Below are 21,160 nucleotides of genomic sequence, written 5' to 3'. Positions count from 1 at the left end.
AATTGAGAAGTTGATCAATTAAGACTAATTATGTAGTTAATCGGTATGCAAAAATAATCTGAGTATCTCCAAGCGACGGCACACAACATTACCTTGGTTCTGTCCAGCTGCTTGGCATTCACATATCTTTAAATCTTGGTGCATGACAGAGCATTCGCACGCCCTGTCTCTTCAGGTGTCCGCGATGGCCGATGCCAGCAGCGCGGTGTCTGTGTCCAGCAGCCGGTCCGTGATCGAGGCGCCGCCTGTGGGGTCTTCGCCGCCGGCGGCGAGCGCGGGAAACGCCGACGCCGCCGCCGTCGTCTCCGCCGCCGAGTCTGGCAGCGTGAGCGCCCATGGCGACAGCGAGCGGCAGGCCGGCGCCCCGCCGTACTTCGTGTCGTGCTCGGACGCCTGCTTCTGCGCCTTCTGCATCCTCTTCGTGGTGGCCCTGAGCTTGTCCTTCGCCCTGGGCATCGCCTACGTACAGGGTGCGCCTTCGACATATGGCTCTGCATTCTGATTAACCGTATATATACTCAATAATTCAATAGCCTGGCAAGGGAACAAGAATTCAGGATTGCCAGTCAGCCTCTAGACTAATGTAAAGGAGTACGTTCATCTAAGTCAATTACTCGCAGGCGACCCTGATCATGAGAAGGAAATTTACAGAAGAATGAAATTGGGTTGGAGTGCACAAGGCAGGCATTGTCAAATCCTGACTGGGAATTTACCACTGTCGTTGAAAAAAAAAAGTGTACAATCATTGCATTCTACCGGTGCTATAGCATATGGGGCAGAAACTTGGAGATTAACGAAGAAGCTCGAGAACAAGTTAAGGACCGCACAAAGATCGATGGAACGAAACATGTTAGGCCTAACGTTAAGGGACAGGAAGAGAGCGGTATGGATCAGAGAACAAACGGGGTTAGCCGATATTCTAGTTGACATTAAGCGGAAGAAATGGAGCTGGGCAGGCCATGTAATGCGTAGGATGGATAACCGGTGCACCATTAGAGTACAGAATGGGTACCAAGAGAAGGGAAGCGCTGTTGAGGACGGCAGAAAACTAGGTAGGGTGATAAAGTTAGGAAATTTGCAGGCACAAGTTGGCATCGGCTAGCGCAAGACAGGGGTAATTGGAGATCGCAGGGAGAGGCTTTCGTCCTGTAGTGGACATAAATATGGGCTGATGATGATGACTCCATATTTCCTTCCACGGTTGCATGGAACTGAATCGCTTCCACAAGTGGAACGGTTCCCTGGGCTATAGGATGTGCAGTAAAGTACTTGTGACAAGCTATATAGGACTTAAGAGCCGTTCATTATACTTGACAGAAGTATTGTACAGTTTGACAACTTGTTTACGACACAGTCAGCGCACCACTAGCCATTAAATATCGCACAATGTTAGAACATCCACCAGTTCGGCATATTAACAGGGGTAATTCTATTAATGCGTAATGCGCGTTAGCATTAGGATTGTCAAAGTAGAAAAAAAGTCTGTGCGTGTGCGTGGGATGCCGGTCACGGGGTAGAGTTATGTGTATACGAGGAAGCAGAAGAGCAGCTCAACGGAACAGCAGAAGAGCACCTCAACTTTGCAATGTGGCGAACTCGGTTTAAACCATGGATCTGGAGCCTTAAAGAGGGGCGACGTATAGTGCTAACGCATTTTTCTCGCATTTACCGCTAAATCGCCGCTGAATTTTCGACACTAGAGCAGCGCAGAATAATTTTATAGTAGAAACGTAAAGCACATACATGGTGCACAATTAAGGTGGTTAAAGCCACCTTAACGTAACGATATAGTGTACACAACTGCACACGCTGACGAATATAGATATATGTATGTACGTACAGTATACAATGCAGGTAATTTTAATGGCATACCCCGTGGTCCCGAGTGCGGGGCACTTCGATCGCTATTGCCATCGAACCCGATATCAATTGCCATCGAACTCGATCGGGATTGATTGCAATCGAAAGTACCGCGTCTGACCGAGATATTACACATTTCATATACCAGGAAAGGCAGCCTTAACATGGTTTGTTAAGTCGGGAAAAAAGAAGACTATCTCTAAGCGCTCCAAGCGACGTCTTGGATTTTGACGTCTGCTCAAGAATAGTTGTTTGTTTATAAATAATGTAGCAGTTGGAATGTGATCAAACACTGAAACTAGTGAGTTTGGGTAATTTTGTCTGCGCGAAAGTCCAGCCCGAATGCCCAAAATTACTTCGAAGATGGTGAAGTCACATTGACATACAGATGCGGTTTGGGCGCGACATTGTAAATGCTAAACTTCGTTCTTCATTTCTGTCGCTAGTAACCAACAATTTTCTACGAGATAAATACGAATATGGTCCCCAAAAGAATGGTTAAACGGTCTAAACTGATCTTGTGTCACTCTCTGGTAATCCTTTCATAGTCCATTCATCCCTACTATACAGCGACAATGTTCAATGCTGCACGACTGCCTTTTACACACATGGCATTTTCATACCATAGCCAAACCGTGAAGCGCGTCATCAATGTTTTCAATTGCATACATTTGAACGGGCCGTCGAATTTGCGCAGAGCGGTATAATCGCCTGCGAAGCATATTGTTAGTCGCAGGCTAACTTTGCAATGAACATCTCTTTCTCTTTTAGGGGCCAAAGTAGTGCGTAAGTATGCATGCGCAAAGAGGGCATCACTGTTTCAGTCTGCATGGTGTGTTTGTATAGTTGAATATTCGGTTTACGCGCTTCGCTCTCCGTCGTTTCCAGGCGTGGCGGGTGACGTGGCAACCCCTCCCGGCGCCGCGAGTGAGTACAAATGATCCGTTCTCGCGCGTTTAATGAACGATTCCTGCAGACATGGAGGTTATAAATACGACGTTGCTAGAGGTTTTCGAATAGTGATATTTGAAACCGAATCGAATGCCAATCGAATAGTGCCAGAATTCGTGAAACGAATGGAATCGAATATCGACTACTTTCCGAATAGCTTTCGAATAATAAATAGCCGTTATCACAATTCAATACACAACGATGTTCACATCCCAGTATTCCTAAATTTGGCAAGTTTCTGCGATTACATAGTCCGCTATGAAGCGTTGTTTATTGAAAGCACAGATGGAGCATTAAGGGCAATCAAGTAGTTTTTTTCGCATGCATCGGGCTTTTCAGAGAGGGCGAATGATCACTGTATAGCCTGTAAAGCATGGCTGCCTAAATGACGTAGCCTGCTCCACTAGGCAAGTTATCGTTTTTTATGTCTATATTATGCCCACAGGGGGTGACATTTTACCGTACTTTTGCTCCAGTTTTACGAGTACGTTTATTTGGGCGCAGTTGGCGTTTTGAAATATTCGAAAAGTCTCTGAAAAATATTCGCATTTATACGAATAGTGACTATTTGATTCGTTATTCGAAAGTTTCGAATATTCGCACACCCCGATACGTTGCGCGTATATAGTGAATGCGCCTTATAAAAGTCAAGCCACCCGACGTCGCCATATAGGAGGGGCACCGAAAGCGGCAGGGTGTCACAGAGCATTAGGGCGCTTTTCAGAACGCAAATATAAGCACTTGAACTGCTCGAGTGCATGCGGGTGTGCTCGCGCCATTGTCGGGGTCATTTTCGAAGCCGGCGCGCTATACACCTGCTCGCTCATTGGAAAGCGCTCTCTAACCCTCGGGAATGGATAAACTCTGCGTGTTGATGTGTAAACGTTCTCCGTCAGAAGTCATGCTGAAGCATAATGGGAGTTACACATGCAGGAATGAAATATACACTAAGGGGGAAGCTTGTCACGAAGCCAGCCTTCACAAACCAATTTTCCGTGAATCCATCTCCTTCGCCTATTATCTCTCTAAAAGCCGGCCCAACATGTGACCCTGCCTGGCAGAATTGGCCCAGTGTGCTTGCTTCGCAGTATACTGTATGGACTCGTGTAAGGGCCGCATCCCCAACTTTGCAGCCCTGGGGAAAAAAATTTCCACCCGAGAAGCAATCGCGCCCAGTGCCCATATGCCGCGCACGCGCATCGGCGAATTTTCGCGCGCTGCGTATACTTCCGCGTGTCGCTACTAGGTGGCGAGAGCCTGGGTGTGCACACGTTGTGCACACGTTGTTTGTTGTTTGAAGCCAGGACGGGAGTATTGCGGACTAAGATGTACCGAGTCAAGTACCAAGGTATAGACACGTTCTGCTGTGCGTGTGGAGAAGAAGAGGAAACGGCTGAACACCTCACACTTTTCTGTAAAGGGCTTAACCCTACAGTGCAAAGCAACGGGGCTGATTTTTTCAAAGCATTGGGGTTTAGGGACAGTGAAGGCAAAATAGACTTTAAGCGGGTAGAAATAACCAAACAGAGGTTATCTGATTGGTGGATAAAATCAAGGCAGGGGTGAAATTTCACCTACCACAAAGTACAAAATATGTTAATAGTCATGGCTAGGTGGCGTATGCCACCGCCCGGTTTAAAGGGTTCAGCCTCAACCATCCATCTATCTATCCATCCATCCACAATTAAGTCGGCGGCTGCGCGAGCACCATTTTTTTGACCAAAGGGTTCGGACCCGTGTAAGGGCCGCGTCTTGTCAAAATTGTGGAAAAAAAAGTGAGGCCCTTACACGAATCTGTATGGTAGGTTTTGATCGACATGCTCATGTTTGGGTACCTCGCCAAGTGCTCCGTGCACATTTTCTCTCGATGTGTTCGCGCAACTTCAGTCGTTTATATTGCAACGGATGCGTTTATCGTCTTCTTTTGCAACGTGCGCGTGCAGCAGCCTCACGTTGCTGTAGCATTCTTTCGAAAGAGCGTGCAACTGAGCGGGGCTATATGCGGGCGGTGGAAACCTCAAACCTTATCGCAAGACTTATCGCGACATGATCACGTGTTGGGCCGACTCTTCTGGCATCAAGTTGATTACTTAACGCTCTATTCTGGTCGTTTCGTTCCTCCGTGGAGTTACAGAAGTTCAAGTGACCACTGGCGCCCTCTTATGGTTTCCATTTCCAAAGCGGACCGTGAGGGTGTATTCTGCTCATTGCAAAACTCGGCCATATTGTCGAATTCGCCATCTTCTCAATGTTGATTGGCTCACACGGCTGCTACGGCCTCTCTAATCAGCCATAGACGCCGCCATCGTATAATTTGACACTTTAGCGGAATTTGACGGTGTCGAGAGTGAGCACCCCGCGTTTATCTTTCTCTACACTGCGTCGTTGTTTAGGCACCGAGCTACCTTCTACAAGTATTCTTCTTATGCTATTATGTTATACGCGATATTTGAACATCAGGACTAGCCTGACTTTGAGCATTCGTGCTCCGCGCGGGCTCTTGCATGGCGCGGCGTTCATCGCGATATGTTCGCCCCCGAAACTTCGTCCTATCATCTTAGGTCCAAACTACCCGTACGCCTGCCGGCGCGCAAAAGCTCGCGCCCGCGCGCCTTGCGAGAATAGCGGTTCGAATCTATAGTACAAGACGCGCGCCGCCGCGCGCCCACATGACTCACAACTTTGCGCGCGCCCACTGGCTCACTATATCGCCTTGGTAGACATTGCGAGTGAGTGAAATAACTTTATTTAGGTCCAGAGAAGACGCAGGGGAGACCCCGTGTCACCCGGCTAGTCCCACGTAGGGTAGACATGCATTGTTTCGTATTTTGTAGCGTTAGCTACACTGGCCTAGCCAAGCCCGTTTCGCGCGGCACATCAAGAGCCGTGCTGCGCATGCGCAAGGATCAGTGATGCCACACGGCTTGCGCACCGGAGCCACCGGAGCCGGCACCTCTCGCGCACTCCGCCGCCGCCGCGCGCGACTCACCGCCGCCGGTCTGCGCATTCCAGAGGAGTGACGTCGTAGCCGTGGTAGACGCACTGGCGCCGGCGCTCGCTCGCTGTGCAGTCGCCGTCTGACACTGCGCTGGAGCCGCTGCGCTTCTGACTGGCGTTTGTGTGTGTCATTGGAGCAGCAGTAAGCATGACAATCAAGCTAATCCTTGACAATCTAGACAACCAGGAAAGCTAAGAATAATCAGCTGAACCTTTGCTAACGCTACGTATATCCTGGCATAGCCGAGCTAAGCCACTGCAACATTTTTTGTGAGGCGGCGAGAGCACGTACCGATATTCCTGGAAAGATGTCTTGCTCGCATCGTGCTTCGATCGACGCTTAGGATCTGTCCCGCACCATCTGCGCATGCGTAGGAGCGTGGCCGCGAGCTTTCGCGTGCCGTGAAGCGTACGTGTAGTTTGGCCTTTAGGCTGCTGCTCTTTAATTTTTTGATGCGTTATCATTCGAAGTGTCAAAATGGAAAAAGGTTTTGTGTATGTATGTATGTATGTATGTATGTATGTATGTATGTATGTATGTATGTATGTATGTATGTATGTATGTATGTATGTATGTATGTATGTATGTTGCACTTCGCTCTTCGAAGAGGCAGGGCGTGTGTCGGACGTGGACGTGAGCTTCTGAAGCAAGCTTTGCAATGTGGTAATCGCGGTTTAAATCATGGATCCGGGACCTCAAAGACGTGCGTCGTAATGCTAACGTATTTTTCTCGCATTCACCGCCACTGATTATTTTTGTAACCTCCTTGCTCCTAATATCAGATCTGCAACGACGCGCGTTCAAGTACTACATTTGTGATTTTGATATGTACGTACTCTCGGTTTCGCTTTCAGATTATGGAAGCTTGCTGTCGAGTGTCCTGGCGGGCTCGAGAAGACAGGAGACGGCGCCCGCAGCCAGGACCGTTAACGACAGTTTTTCCGCGCGCTGACGCCCGTGCGACGCGATGGAAAAGATGTGACGGTTTGAGGATATAAATGTGTGCAATGTATACGCAACGAACATTGCGTGCATTGATCGTTGTACCTGGACGCCTCATTGCGCCTTGTCACAAACATTTCTATAAGGAATATTTAGCTATACATTAAGGAGCAATTTTACAGTAAAAAAGTGCGCACGATATTGCGATTTCTTCCAAGAGTAATCGTTTAAAGATCACGATGAGTGCTGAGTGCTATAATGATAAGTTGGCTTTGAAATAAGTCATCTCGAATTTTGCTGTGACCCCGTCAATCGTGCAGATTTTCCAGATAATGGATAAAACAAGTACAGTTGATGGAATAATTATCTCTTTGAATCTAATACGATTGAGAGATGGGAGCGGCCTTCTCATATTGAATCAAATGTTGTTGTATTTTTAATAAAAAGGCTTTTGAAAAAAGTCTAGAGGAATCTACGTACCAAAAATTCACGCAGACACTCCTCTGGGAGTTGTCTAAGTATGCGTAAGCACTGTGCCACTTACTCATACCCACACAGGCCGGTGTCATTGTCAGTGTTATGAAACTTTATCCGACCAGTATACGTAAACGACAGCGCTGCGGCGGGACGAACTGCCGCGGACAATGGTGGAAGGTGAATTGATGACGTAAGCAAACTACTGCAGGTGGCATACCAGGGGCGCTGATGACGCGGGCTCTACCTTGAAAGCGACCTGCGATGGGGACAGAGTGCGCCGAGTGCTGATAGCTTCGTGCGCGCTGTGTTCTCGCCGCTTAGTTGAAGCGAGAGGCAGCCACGAAGGATCAATTCGCTCGCTGCTGCGGGCCCTATATCTTGAAAGCGATCGTTTTACATGACCGACGGACGGGTTTCCTCGAGATCCAGCGACTCAACCGCAGGATTTATCCTCCCCCTCACAAAAAGCTCAGCACTGAAGAGGCAATAGCCCTCAGACTTATCCGAACAAACACATTCCCAAACCTACACAGATACAGCAAAATGTGCCCACAAACATATCGCGGCATCTGCCCCTGGTGCGGCGACACACGCCCTACACTCTTTCACATCTCGTGGGGGTGCGGGGGCAAACCTGAACATTTAAAGACGCCTAACACGTCATTTGAGTGGTGGGAGGTACAGCTGACCGGCGATACCCTGGCGGGACAAGAGGCTCTCGTCCAGCAAGTACGTCGAGCAGCCATGGCCAGTGGAGTCCTGGAATGAGGACACTACCCACTCGTCCTCAAGATCAACGATCTCGATGGTCTAAATATTTTTCTCTCTCTCTCGTTGGATAGGCATAGAAACGCTTACGCATTTAACAAAGCGTGTACAATGCACGTAAGAGCTAGTTCAGTGCCATTCAGAATAGGACCTAGAAACATAAGAGCACTACACGACTACAGTGATATAAACTAGGCGAGATTGACAAAGGAAACACATTTTTTCACACCTCTAGATAAACCTAACCATTGTGCATAATCAAAACATACAAATCAGGTGACCAAGTAGGAGTTCATAAATAAGCTGCGCTGAATAAACGGTGCCTCTCCACTGCAATTAAATGTCTTGGATATACCAAAACCAACGCATTTGGCAAGCTGGTGTTTGCCTTATTGTATACTCGGCCCAACGTTAAAAAAAAGAAAAAAAAAACCTAGGAAACTTTGAACAAGGCCGCAATTAAGTCTTCGATATCTCCAAACTAAGGCAAGCTGGAATTTGCCTTATTTTACTTGGCCTAACGTAAAAAAAAAAGTGGAACATGAAGAAAAAGAGAACATTTACCAAGTAGAATGACGTACATTGTCAGATTGCGCATGGTTGCGTCCTTGCTGCAGGGAGACTCTCACGTTAAACACCTTTTCCACATTATTAACATTAGGGCGCATATTTTGTTCATACCCTGGCAGCTTTGTTAAAAATTAGCATCACCATGCACTTTTCAAAAAAAAGCACAAAAGAGTAAAAATTTATACTCAATGCTATTTAAATGTAAGTAGTACTGATCAATAGATTACTGGGAAGCAAGGACTTAATATTATGTTTGCATTGCGAACCATAGCCAATCCCCCCTCGCGGGTACCCGTGAAGTATTAAGACGGCGGCGACAACAACTATGTCTCCCGGAGCAAATCAATTCCGCAGGCCGAGTTTCTGCCTGGGCGCGATCAAAAGCGGACATTACAGACAGCCACTGCACGGACACTACATTTCTGCCCGAAGCTTCAAGTAACCATTAAAAAAATAAGGAACTAAAAAAAAACTAAAAAGAAAACGGAAATTTCACAAATGTCACAGTTTCGCCCGAAAGGCGAAGCATATTGAATGATACAGCAAAGTATTGGACAACTACACGAAGAATTAACAAGCATGGTGTCGCGCGTGCACATGCAAACTTGAACAGATCTCACTCGATTAAAGCGAGCACTAGATGCCACAACGCAGGCGCAATGAAGAGAGCTGGCCTCGGGGGGGGGGGGGGGAGCGAACGCTTCGTGCTGCCTCTCGATCGTATCAATGCGTCTCCGAAACTTGAGTTTACGCCACCTCTAACACTAAATGAAGCGACCAGCCATCTCGGCTCACCCCCATATTTGCACCTGCCGCAGATTATCTCCGAGATTGGGCGTGCGGGCTGCGAGGCGCTCAGCTGCGCGGACAGCCACGTGCAGCTACGGCCGGGCTAGAGGAAAAGACGCACGCTCAACTTCCCCCCTCCTGCAATTGTGCGCGCTTCGTCACGTGATCAATATTAAAGGGCCCCTCACCAGGCCACATAGCACAATTTGGTTATACGCTGGAAGTTGTTACGTGCCCCCTAGGGAGCGTTCTACCGCAAGAATTTTTCAAATTGGTTCATTAATAGCCGAGATAGAAATATTTCAGTGCCGCGAAACCGTGCGTTATAGAGTTACTGTATACGCTCCTTACCTTCGGGAGCCATATATAGTAACTCTAGTGCGTTCAAGAGGCGAGCTCTCTCCCCTTGCCCCGTCTAGCCTTCGCAAGCGAAATTCCTTCTCTGCGTTCGTACCAAACACGGTGTAAGAATAAGCAAGCAATGTTCTTACACCGTGGAACAGAAGCTGGAGATTCGCGTGATGCATACGTCACGGACCCGGCCTCTCTCTTTTTTCTTTTTGGCTTTTTTTTTTCTTTTTTTGCTGCGCGGCACACTTCCGGTGACGGCCTCGAGCCAACGCCTCGAGCGCGAGCTGTCGCTTGCACGAGAACACCAGACAGTGCCGCGCAGTCAGTGCTGCACGCGAACGCTGAGGCAGACGCAAGCGGATCACAGAGCATGATCGCGCGCTGGAACACGGTAGAAAATGGCATAATAATTTCGTTGTCAGCGCGCGTGACTGCACGACGTGGGAACAAGCAGACGAAACGGTAGTACATCTCTCTTGCTGCGGTACGAAGCATAACAAAAACACGCAGACATTCGGTTTGTATGTTTTATTGTCTAAACGTTAATTCGTCTATTGAAGCAACAGATTAAACAAATAACTGATGTTTCCTTGAATAATTCTCGAAGTCACGTGTCACTACGAGTGACGTCACAGCACTGTGATCTACGTAGACGCACTTGTGCGAAATGCGGTGACTCTCCGTCTGGCAGCGCGCGGCCCAACCCCAGCAATTCCGGACATCGCCTTTAGTTCACAGCTTTTACACCACGTGGCGTACGGACCTTTAAGATTCGAAATTCGCGCCATGACGCACGAAGTGTACTGGACGATAACAGAATACACGTTTTAACAATAAAGAAAAATAAAAAAAGGACCACGCCAACAGCTTTTACCGTCGAGCATGGACGAGCACGAATCAGGAATAACTGATCTGATAACCGCCGCGCGTATAAGACGAGCGGCCAGCTAGTCTACTGTGAATCAGCAGTTTTGCTGCTATTGATAGTCGTTTAGAGGCTCAGCCCCGCTTCGAGAAAGCGGGTGCAGAATCTTGAAAGAGCGGCCTCCGCCTCCCCCCCCCCCCCCCCCCCCCCCCCCTCCTTCCGTCCATCTTTTCCTCGTCCAACTTTTTGTCCGATCGAATCAAAAAAGCAAAAATGCCCTTTTGTCGCTTCATTTGTCGAAAGCTGATTCTAAAATAATAATGTAAGCTTGCTAAATGGTCGCGATGGGCGCATGTTTCAGAATATGCATTCGCATGATTGACACCCTTATTCTCGGTTGGCCTCAGTTTACGAGTCCATTTGTGCATTTGCGTGCAGGTGCTTGATCGAGAGTTATGTTCACTGCCACGGAATTTCTGTTTTTCGAAGGCGAAAGCCTTAGGTGCATGGCTATATTTTCGGTGCCATTGGCAGTGACCTTGGCGAAACCGCGCCATAACGAAAATGGCCGACAGCGCAAAGAGTAAAATCACGTCAACAAAAGCTCGGATTGACGTCAGTTTTCTCAGGGAGGTTCCTGTGAACAAAGTAAATTAGTGGCTTTGTAAAGAAAATTTGCTACATTTCAGCCGAACACCTTTTCTAAGTTCTTGGTAAGCGACGGGTGTAAATGCAGAAAATCATCTGTAACTGGTCAGTATTCGAATACCTGCTTCACTGCACAATGGCGTAGCCAAAAATTTTGTTCGGAGAGGGGGGGCTCACGTTGCAGCGCGGCCTCCTCCTTATAGAATTTGTCGAGGGTTCAAATACACCAATAATAACTGCATTGTCATTGCCAATGTCATTGTATATTAGAGGCTGCAAACAAACTACCGAATGCTACCCACTGTCAAGTAAAATATGCATTTTTTCATAAAAGAATATATTCGTATGTCCCAAAAATTGTGGCAGAAATAACTGATATCAATGCTTTCGCGTTTTTTGTCTATTTAATCAGTAAAGAAAATATCACACAAACTTTAGAACATCAGAACATCATAGAATTCCAAACCAGCAAAGCAGTGCATACAGCTGGTGCGAAAAACGTAAAGGACATGAAAAGAACAAGTTGGCCACAAATATTTTGATAAATATTTGTCATTAAAGAACCTTGTTTACTTTTTTGTACAGTCGCGAGCAGAAGTTTGGACACCATGGCATCAGCAAAAAATTTAAATATATTCAAGCGCAGCTGCACGGCCCCGAATTGGCTTAATACGTTGTATTGGTCCATCACGCGCACGTAGGCTTGCGCTCTTGATTTCAGCCGGAATGCCCAGGCTGCGAAGGAAAAAAAATAAAATCGTGGCAGCAGAGAGGCTCGGCCTTTCTGTACCGACGTCGGAGCGGCCCGCTACGTGCTGACGCGCGTTCCGAGGGACCGGAATAAAGTTTTATCATACCATCATACCATACCTTTGGTCTACAAACTTTTGCTCGTGACTGTACATATGCAACGGCCAGAGAAAAACCTCAATGGCGCTGTCCTTCGTTGCAATAGATTGCGCATGAGCAGTTGTTACCGGTCGTGTATTGTAATTGCACCGATAATATAGTCGCAGCAGTCAGTACATATAAGAAGCAGTTCTGCAAGATGTATAGATTAGAATTGCGAAAATAGAACGGAATATACAGATGCGAAGATACAACTTGATAAAGGGCACAAAATTGTCACTGGTAACAAAATTCACTGTTTGTATACACAAAGCCTCGCAACAAGATGTTTAACTATATGTATAAGTATCCAATAAATCCACGTATTTAAGCAAACGTCACTGTATGTAATGCGTCAAACAAGACAAATAGACATGTTGCGCAGTCACACATAGTAGTAGCTTTACGCATAGAAAGACAGACGATCCCGGCAAGAACAAAACTATGATCGCAGAAATCGTGATATGTTCTAGAAGGACCGCCTGTTGGGCTAGTTGGTCTAACATAGTTACTTTCAGTTTGGCAGAACAGTTTGGTTCTCCTAGAAGCTGACAAGGAGGGTGGATTTGTTGTGATGCCGAAATGCATGTTCAATGGAAAAACCCAAGCGGCAGTGGACACGAACTTTGTGGCTGTTTAAAAAAAGTGCAGTGAGGGTTAAGACTAAGTTCATCAAATTTTGTAATGACTTGGAATTGAATGATCTTGCTAGTGCTATTAGAAATAGTAAGGGAAACAGTCTGAAGGTTTTTTTCTGCAAAAACACATAAGGCAGATGTCCATTTCAGAACCATTGAGAGCGAAGGGGGGGCTTGGCAAAATAAGGTTAGTCAGTTTTTACTGAAGAGCCTTAAGTAACTCACGGTTGTTGATCCTTTCCGCGTGAGGAAATCTGAAGAAGTCACTGCATATGTGAAACACAACGAGAGTATAGATTATGGCTTCTCTATGGACGTTTAGGACTTGTTTTATTCAGTACCTCAAGATGAGCTTTTAGTTGCTGTTAGGAAGTGCATTGAACAGAGTGGCGAATGCGATTTCCAAAACTCCGCTTGCTTGTCGGTTCATAATTTAACGCTTTTAGAATTTTATTTTAGTGTAACATTTATTGTTTTTAACGAGCAGCCTTTTCTGCAACGTAGAGGAATGTGTATTAGGTCTTGCGTGGCTCCGATTCTATGCGACATACTTTTAGCTGATATTGACAGTGCGCTTGATTTGGCTTTTAATGGGGGGAAGGTATTCAAATTGCTTCGGTACGTCGATGACTTTTTAACTCTTTTAAAGAAAGAGGATGGTTTCACTGCCCTTGGGAGTATTTTAGATGTTTTTATTCAAGCTGGGCAGGGTTTGAGTTTCACTCATGAATTGCTTGGAACTGAGGGGTTACAATTCCTGGATCTCAGGCTAAAATTTAGTTTAGGCCATGTTTGCTGAGAGTACCTCCCACGGGTTAAGAATTGTCTCCTGCCTTTTGACTCTGCCCACTCTAAAATAGTAAAAAGGGGCATCGAATTACAATGTCTGGATGCTGTGCTCCGTAAGTTATGCCCGCATTCAATGCAGCAAGCTGTGACAATCAGATTGGTCGCCTTTTAGCAGCGGGATTCCCTGAGTTGCTTGTTGTTCCGGTGGCCGAGTCTATCCTGCAGAGGGTAAAGAACAAAGCTGGAACGGAAAGGGCTGCGACCCAGCGATGGATGGCGACACCCGTAGTCATGCCTTATATGCATCAGGTCTCGCACAACCTGAAGAAGGTCGCGAACAGACATCGTATTCCTGTGGTCTACACGGCTCTTAATAAGCTATCCAGGCTCTGCCCTCGAGTTTGCAGTGACAGGAAAGGAGGTTGCCAAACCAGCCAAGATAGCCGCGTCGTGGAGTGTACGACATGAGTGGTATACTCCGTCCCCTTGCTGTACGGGAAGGTGTACATCGGCCAAACCGAACGGTGCATAAACGACCGGCTCAGGGAGCATGCGCTAAAAGTTAAGAAAAAAAGGACAAGTATGCACATTTGGTTGCCCACACCATTACGTGTGGTTTTACGTGTGGTTAGGCACGATTTTATGAGACCACTATCTTAGGCAAATCAACAAACTACACGGCTCGGGTGGCTCTAGAAGCATTCTACATCCACAAGAACTCAGATATTTGTATAAGCGAAGCGTCAATTCTTTTGCACAGTGCCGAACTGAACTATTTGAACTCTGTTACCTGAGGGACATAGTACTGCTAACTTTTTTTTAGATTTCTTTTTATCACCTCGCATGGGAAAGGGGCGTGACACTGGTGTACGTGGTTCACCTTATAAATCGGCGGCTTGTTGACTGAAATAAACTGACTGGTAGTAGCGCTCGTCCGCGTCTGTCGTGTCTTCGTGTGTGCTGTGCGTACTTTTTTGCGCTATGTCTGAAAGTAACTCGTGATATGTACTTGGGCCATGCGGCGGTCGCGACAGCACCATATGGGTAGATAATAGAGGAATAATGCAAAAATCAGTACGAAAGTGTGTCATTTAACTGCCTGCAGAGCGGCGACAAATTTTCTGCATCCAAAATTAAGGAAGGGTATTGCTTCGGCTCAAAACAGAAGTAAAAGCAGGTAGCTAAAATGGAAAGACCAAACAAAAGCCACAGATGATGCGGCAAGTTAAACTACCCAATATCCGAGTGTGTTTCTTTGGAAGCGCCGCGAGGGCCGCCTTTCAGTAAACAAGGTCGGTAAAAATTGGTTATTGATGTCCTCGTAATTTTCGTTTTCACACGATAGCTTTGATCTTGATGCTACCTGTTTGAATAAACGGCGATAATTTCTGCGGTTTTACAAACTAATGAACAGTCATACGTTTTCATAATTACGCGTTTATGGACCTGAAGGAACAGAACCTTTACTTGCATTGATTTTTGCCCCTTCCCTATCTAAAGGACAAACTTCACTCGGCGGGGAAGTTTAGTGAAGCGGTCAATGACTTCGGACACGTTGATGCCGACGTCTCTGTGGACGTCGGCATCCTTGTCGAGCCAGACCTTGTCGTCCGCAAAAAAGAACCGCCGCAAAAATAGGCCGTTAACTTTCTTCTGTTTCTCTCGTATTTTACTTTGCCTGCCTAACCATGTATTCCTCAGACATTGTAGAGCGCAAGTAGTTTTTCTAATCTCATGTTAAAAATATACTATCTGCGCTTGAAGTGGTCACTGGAACGGTGGCTAGAATCTGAAGCCGTTTCTACACATTTACATAGAACCTGCAGTCGCAATGAGAGAGAACATCTTTTCCGGTGCTAAAACCTAAAAGTACTCCTTCGATGTCATTGGCATCCTTGTTTAGGTACCTTGCACGAACAGTAAACTGTTGGATACCGGAAATATCTGTCGTTTCGTCAGCCAATATGGAGAAGCGGCCTGCACCATTTACTTTTGCATCTAGGCTTTCTTTGATAATTTCACCACAAATTTCTATAATTTGGTTTTGTACATCTGGGCTCAAATGCGAGGTATTACTGGGGCAACATCCAAATGGTTCTTCAGATATGTAGCTCCACAATCAGCTCGCAAATGAAGAAGCGCTCTGAAAATACCAATATTTTCAGAGGGGATTTGCTTAAATCCATAGGACCCCCTGTCTCTATGGCCACGGAGAGCCAGACCTTGTCGTCCGCAAAAAAGAACCGCCTCAAAAAATAGGCCGTTAACTTTCTTCTGTTTTCTCTTATTTCACTTTGCCTGCCCTGGTCCAGCTGATTGATCACATCGGGCGCCCTTCCTGAAAATGTTTGGAGAAATTATCAGCTGCCAGCTGGCATTCACGGTCATATTTAGTATTTTCGTGTGTGCGGAAGATTGCGAGCGCGGCCTTCCATTTCTGGAACGGCTTGGACACGAGGGCTCCAGTGCGCGCATGTTAGCTCAAGTTTATAAGAACATTAAACCCATAAAGTTCCAGAATTGAAAATCTAAGCACGCCTTTGGAAATGTCAGTGCACCTTTCGCGTCATAAGTTTATGAGAACTTTATACTCATAAAGTGTCGGAATTGAATTCCATGCGCTCCGTAGATTCCGCGGCCGCTGCGAAATGCCGCAACGCGTCCGCTCGCTATCGAAAAACCCTTGCAAGTTTGTGCTCGGATGGGGCTCCTTGCGTTATGCGAGTCCAGGTGCAAGGGCGTTGCGACGAAATCCTGGCCCGAGTTTCGCAATGTGCGGTGCCGAAATCTGTTTTCGAGCGTGAAAAGGACCTTGTGGACAAAAATCCAGAATTATTCCCGTCGCCGGTGGTTGTTCTGGTCGGCGGTTCATGCCAGCACGAAATATTTCGTGGGGGGGGGGGGGGGGGGGGGGGGGGTCTGAAGTCCCATCAGTGCTACTACTGCTACTACTACCCCTACTGCTACTACTATTACATTATTAATAATAAATACTATAGAGGAAGGTACAAACAACAATGAAAGCTTTACATGAGACCCAACGCAGTGTTTTAGCTAAGTGATGCGCATTGCGATTATAGAAAAGTTTTCATGTGTTAAATTTGTCGATTGATGCAGATTGACAGTGGAATCAACACTATCTGGCTTACTTATCGTGATTATTTTTTTTTTCATTTACCATAAACCACATCTCCACTATTAAATCTCTTAAGCAAACTTTAGTGGACTCTGGGCTTGGGCTCCCGTGTACTGGTGAGGGATAGTGCCCCTGTATACGCAGGGCCTCTCTTTTCCTCGCGCCACCGGCACCGCCGTTGATCGAGCGTCGTCACGTCGTGACAAGTGATATAAGTCGCTCTACTCGGCACAGAGCAGAGAACATGGCGGAAACAACGCCGGTATACCACTTGCTTCAGCTCTTGTGCCATCCGTATCGGCAAAGGCGCGTTCCCACCACGGCGTCAGGAAGAACATCTGGCCGCTTTGGCCGGAGCAGCGGTCTCACTCCTATCGCGTGCACTCGAGCAATGATACACGCTCGCCCTCGTCGCCGCGCAAGAACTATCTGCAGCAACTCTGAGCATGACGGGACGCTGCGCACCGGGGCTGCGCAAATCTCAATGAAAGTGGGAAAGCCGGGAAAGCTGTTTACTCTGCGCCGTACAGACGGACCGTTGTCGTCTACAGTAGTCATTAATGCGAAAGCATTACATGAGCCATGAGGCAGAAAAGCCGGCGTCATCCACAACGAGTGGTATCAAAAGTCAATGTGACTTCATCAGCGTCTTGAATGAAATCAGTAGTCATAGAGAAGATAGTAAATGGTATGACAACGTTAATTAGTAGTAATTATGGGTAGTTATTGGGAATTAAGGTGAATTACAGTGAAGTGAAATAAAGTTACAAGTTAGAGAAGGGTTACTTAAGGTGGAGTCAAGTGAATTAAGGTGAAGTAGACTAAATTACAATGAATTAAATTTGGTTAAGGTGAATTAAAGTAGATCACCATATCAACTCGTAGCTACTTGGCGATGAGTTCTGAATGGTTGTGGTCTGGTGATTAATGAACGCAGAGAAAAGAAATCGAAGGAAGGATCGCAAACAGGTTGTAATACTTAAGAAGTCTTTATTGGTAATGACTAAGAGGAGTGATAATGCTTTCGCATTCAAATCACGTAAGGATACTTAAGGTACAATTTTTTTTTGACCATGGGCCGCCGCAGGGCTATCGCTTTAAACCCCACCGCGCCTCTGCCCGCCGTATAACGCTTTGCAGTAAACCTTCTCTGTGATAGCGTTCATGATCCACCAATAAAGCCCGCCATGTTTGGCTACGTCATAGTGCACAGCTGTCGCTTTAATATCAACAATCTTTTTAATCTCGGCGCGAACGTCCGTCACATCCAATTATACTCGCGTTGCAACGGCAGCCCTGCCACATCCGAGTTTCACCCCACCGCCCGTATATTTCGGCCGGCAGCATGCTGCACTGTCAATGCTTGAAGGGGTCTGCTGCGTCACGGCGCGAAGCTCCCTCGCTAGAAACCGGTGAAGTTTCTGCGCGCGCTAAGAGTGCATGTTTATTCCCCCTAAACACTACGATTAGCAACACCTAAGTTTTAAATTTTATTAAATTATCGGCTTTTACGTGCCAAAACCACGATCTGATTATCAGGCACGCCGTAGTTAGGGACTCCGGAATAATTTGGACCACCTGGGGTTCTTTACCGTTCACCCTAAATCTAAGTACACGGGTGTTTCCACATTTCGTCCCCATCGAAATGCGGCCGCCGTGGCCGGGATTCGATCCCGCGACCTCGTGCTCAGCCACCCAACACCATAGCCACTCAGAAACAACGGCCGGTCGGAACAGATAGGAAATTGAAATGAATCACATGCATCAAAGTTTGCATTGCGAGTATTATGAACTACAGTTTTAGTTTTTTTTCTTGCAATTTATGATATATGACAGTCTTTGTGATGACTTCAATTTCCTATTTTACGTTTAGGCTACTGACACTGCAAAAACTATATTTTTTTGTCATAATACAGAATATAGGCACCAGAGTGCGGCTCATAAACACATCAGTATAATGAGGTGTAATTTGTGGATACATTTCTCGCTATGGGTAATATAGGAGCTCCTTTCTCGCAAATATGTGTCTTGGGTCAGAGCGCTTATGCTGAAAGTGGACTGATTTTCCGCGTTTTTCGTGGAGCTACCGAAGTGACTGTGAAAGCCTTTCGCTGTTTAAAGGTGTAAGCCTTTCGATGCGAGGCGCCTGAATTATACACAAAGAACGCGCTCGTCCGGAATCAGAAAAGTCGCAAGCATCATGCCAAAGTCGGGATTGCCCTTCTACGGGTTAGTCGCGTCCTTGACAAAAAAAAAAGAAAAACCGGGGAGTGATTAGTCATTTCTAACGACGGGTGGTCGTTCTTATCGTGATCACACATGACGACTTGCGCCAACGTACCGCGCTTTGTCGGGAAGCTGTGATGGTTCATTCTTTAGAAAGGGTATTTATTTTTTTCCGCAACGTAACTAACGTCATCGGGGCAGATTTAAAATATAATTGTCACGAGTCAGGCAGTGGTACCCTAGGTGAAATGAACGCCCGAGGAAAGATGGACTTGTAGTCGCTTTCTTAAGAAACGCTGATAACGTTGCAGTTTAAACCACAATTGAACTTCGTACACAGTATTTTTACCAACAGCTTAACAGAAGGCTATTCAGTCGTGATATTAAACATAACTTTTTAGCAGAGACACTCTCACATGACTTCAACATATATACAATAAAGGGCTCTGTAATTTCCACCGTGACTTAATCTAGGTACGTTGGCGTACTTCATGTAATATTCCCCGTCAGCCTACTCACATATACCGCATTACTAATCACATCTACCATGGCCTCGGCTACATCCCAAGAAGCAATTGCGTACCTCTTCTCATTGCTAAAGATTCGGTAGGCGCAATACAGGCCAAAATTAGAATATGAATGCCCTGTATGGAATTAGCAAGGAACCTTCAGTGATATAGAACGTATGCATTACACTCGAGTCTGTCCAGAAACGGGCAGTAACATTAATTTACTCTGACTATTCATTTATCATCAGTGTTAATAAACAGAAAGCAGCTGAGCTTCTATCGCTAGGTTTGCGTCGTGAAGTCACCTGACCTTGTACAAGTTCTACAATTCTACGCTCTAATATTCCATCATCAAGAGCTCGGCGCTTGTCATCACGTATAAGCTAAAAAGCAGCCTGGCCTTCAGAACGTATAGTCAGCGTCCAAAGCTTTCGCACGCCTCAAGCTGAAAAAAATATTATATTTCTACGCCTGAGGCACGCATCTTGGCATTCGGATTACAGCGTATACTAGTCTAGAGTAAACAAAAGTTTTGCATACTTTTACTGGCTGTGGGCGTAGCTGCGTTGAAAATGAACTTATTCGCAGAATCTCGGCCGCGTAAACTTTTGACGGTGACTGTGCCATTGAACACCTGCATTTTCTTTATTCTGCACACATGTTTAGGGGCGAAGCTCCTTAAAGCGGCACCCGTTCGTCCCTCGTCGTAGTCGTAGTGCGTAACCAGTCTTACGCTTTGACCTGCAAGGTGGTGCCGGTGGGAGATTTCTCCTGTGCGTTGTTGAACAATAAAAAATTCGCAGCGTGCGCGTTAACTAAAGCCGAATTCTTCTGTCTCTCATCCCCATTAGCAGCCATTGGCATGTTCCAGTAGGAAACGTTAGTAGAAGTAGAAGTGTAAGTGTTAGCTAAAAGCCGACTTCTGCTGTCTCTCATTCCCAGTAGCAGCCATTGTTTACCTCCAAGGTAGTGCCTGGTGAGATTTTATGAATTGCTTAATAGATGGCGTTGTGTGTCCGTATATGTATGTACACCCACATATATACATATATATGTATACGTATAGTATAACCGGAAGCCGACTTCCGCTTCCGGTTCCACTTCCGGTTCCGCTTCCGTTTCCGCTTCCGTTTCCGCTTCCGGTTCCGGAAGCCAGCTTCCGGCTTCCGGAGAAACGCTTCCGGCGTTTTATGAAAAAAAATTCCGAAGTTGTGTCCGTAGCGCGGAATCAAACCAGGGACCCCTCGCTTCCGAACGCGCGGCGCTAACCACTACGCCACGAAGCGCACATAGACACACGCACCACGATGGCAATAAATACCCAACATTAATGAAAGGCCGCGTTTCTAGCGCGTTTCTAACGCGTTTGTGCTAGCGCGTTACGGCCCGTGTAAGAAGCTGGTGTAAGACGCTGTGGCCTCTCCACTTACTTCAACGCGTTCGAACGCGCTGCCCAAGGCGGTGGCAAGTCAAGTTCAAGTCGAGGAGCGTTTATGAATACGAGGGGTATACTCTCTCAGCAGTCATGTGATGGCGTCGGCAAACGCGGTGCACGTCCGGCATGTGTAAATGGCTGCGTAAGACGCTGTGGCCGCTCCCCCTTACTAGAGAGTACTGCACGTTCTAACGCGTTTGTGCTAGCGTCCCTTAAGCGGGAGATCGATGATTCCCTCCGGAGCTTCGCCCCATCATCATCATTCACCCCGTGGATATGCTGTGATTTTTATGAATGGCCTTCCAGGCAATGTCATGCGA

The 21,160-nt window shown here is 46.6% G+C and overlaps 1 long non-coding RNA gene across 2 annotated transcripts; it reads left to right on the top strand.

Annotated features, from left to right (window-relative positions):
• Positions 1–217: 217 nt before the first annotated feature.
• On the top strand, positions 218–6,829 carry LOC119441088 (uncharacterized). Of its 2 annotated transcripts, XR_005189775.2 has the most exons (4): positions 218–470; positions 2,632–2,646; positions 2,749–2,787; positions 6,664–6,829. It is a non-coding gene; the product is annotated as an uncharacterized LOC119441088 (long non-coding RNA). The 2 variants fall into 2 exon arrangements; XR_005189776.2 differs by lacking the exon at positions 2,632–2,646.
• Positions 6,830–21,160: the final 14,331 nt, after the last annotated feature.

Source organism: Dermacentor silvarum, chromosome 2 (assembly GCF_013339745.2).
Source record: "Dermacentor silvarum isolate Dsil-2018 chromosome 2, BIME_Dsil_1.4, whole genome shotgun sequence".
NCBI lineage: Eukaryota > Metazoa > Arthropoda > Arachnida > Ixodida > Ixodidae > Dermacentor > Dermacentor silvarum.
The sequence above is the reverse complement of the archived record's forward strand: the minus strand, read 5'-3'. Positions and strand labels throughout refer to the sequence as shown.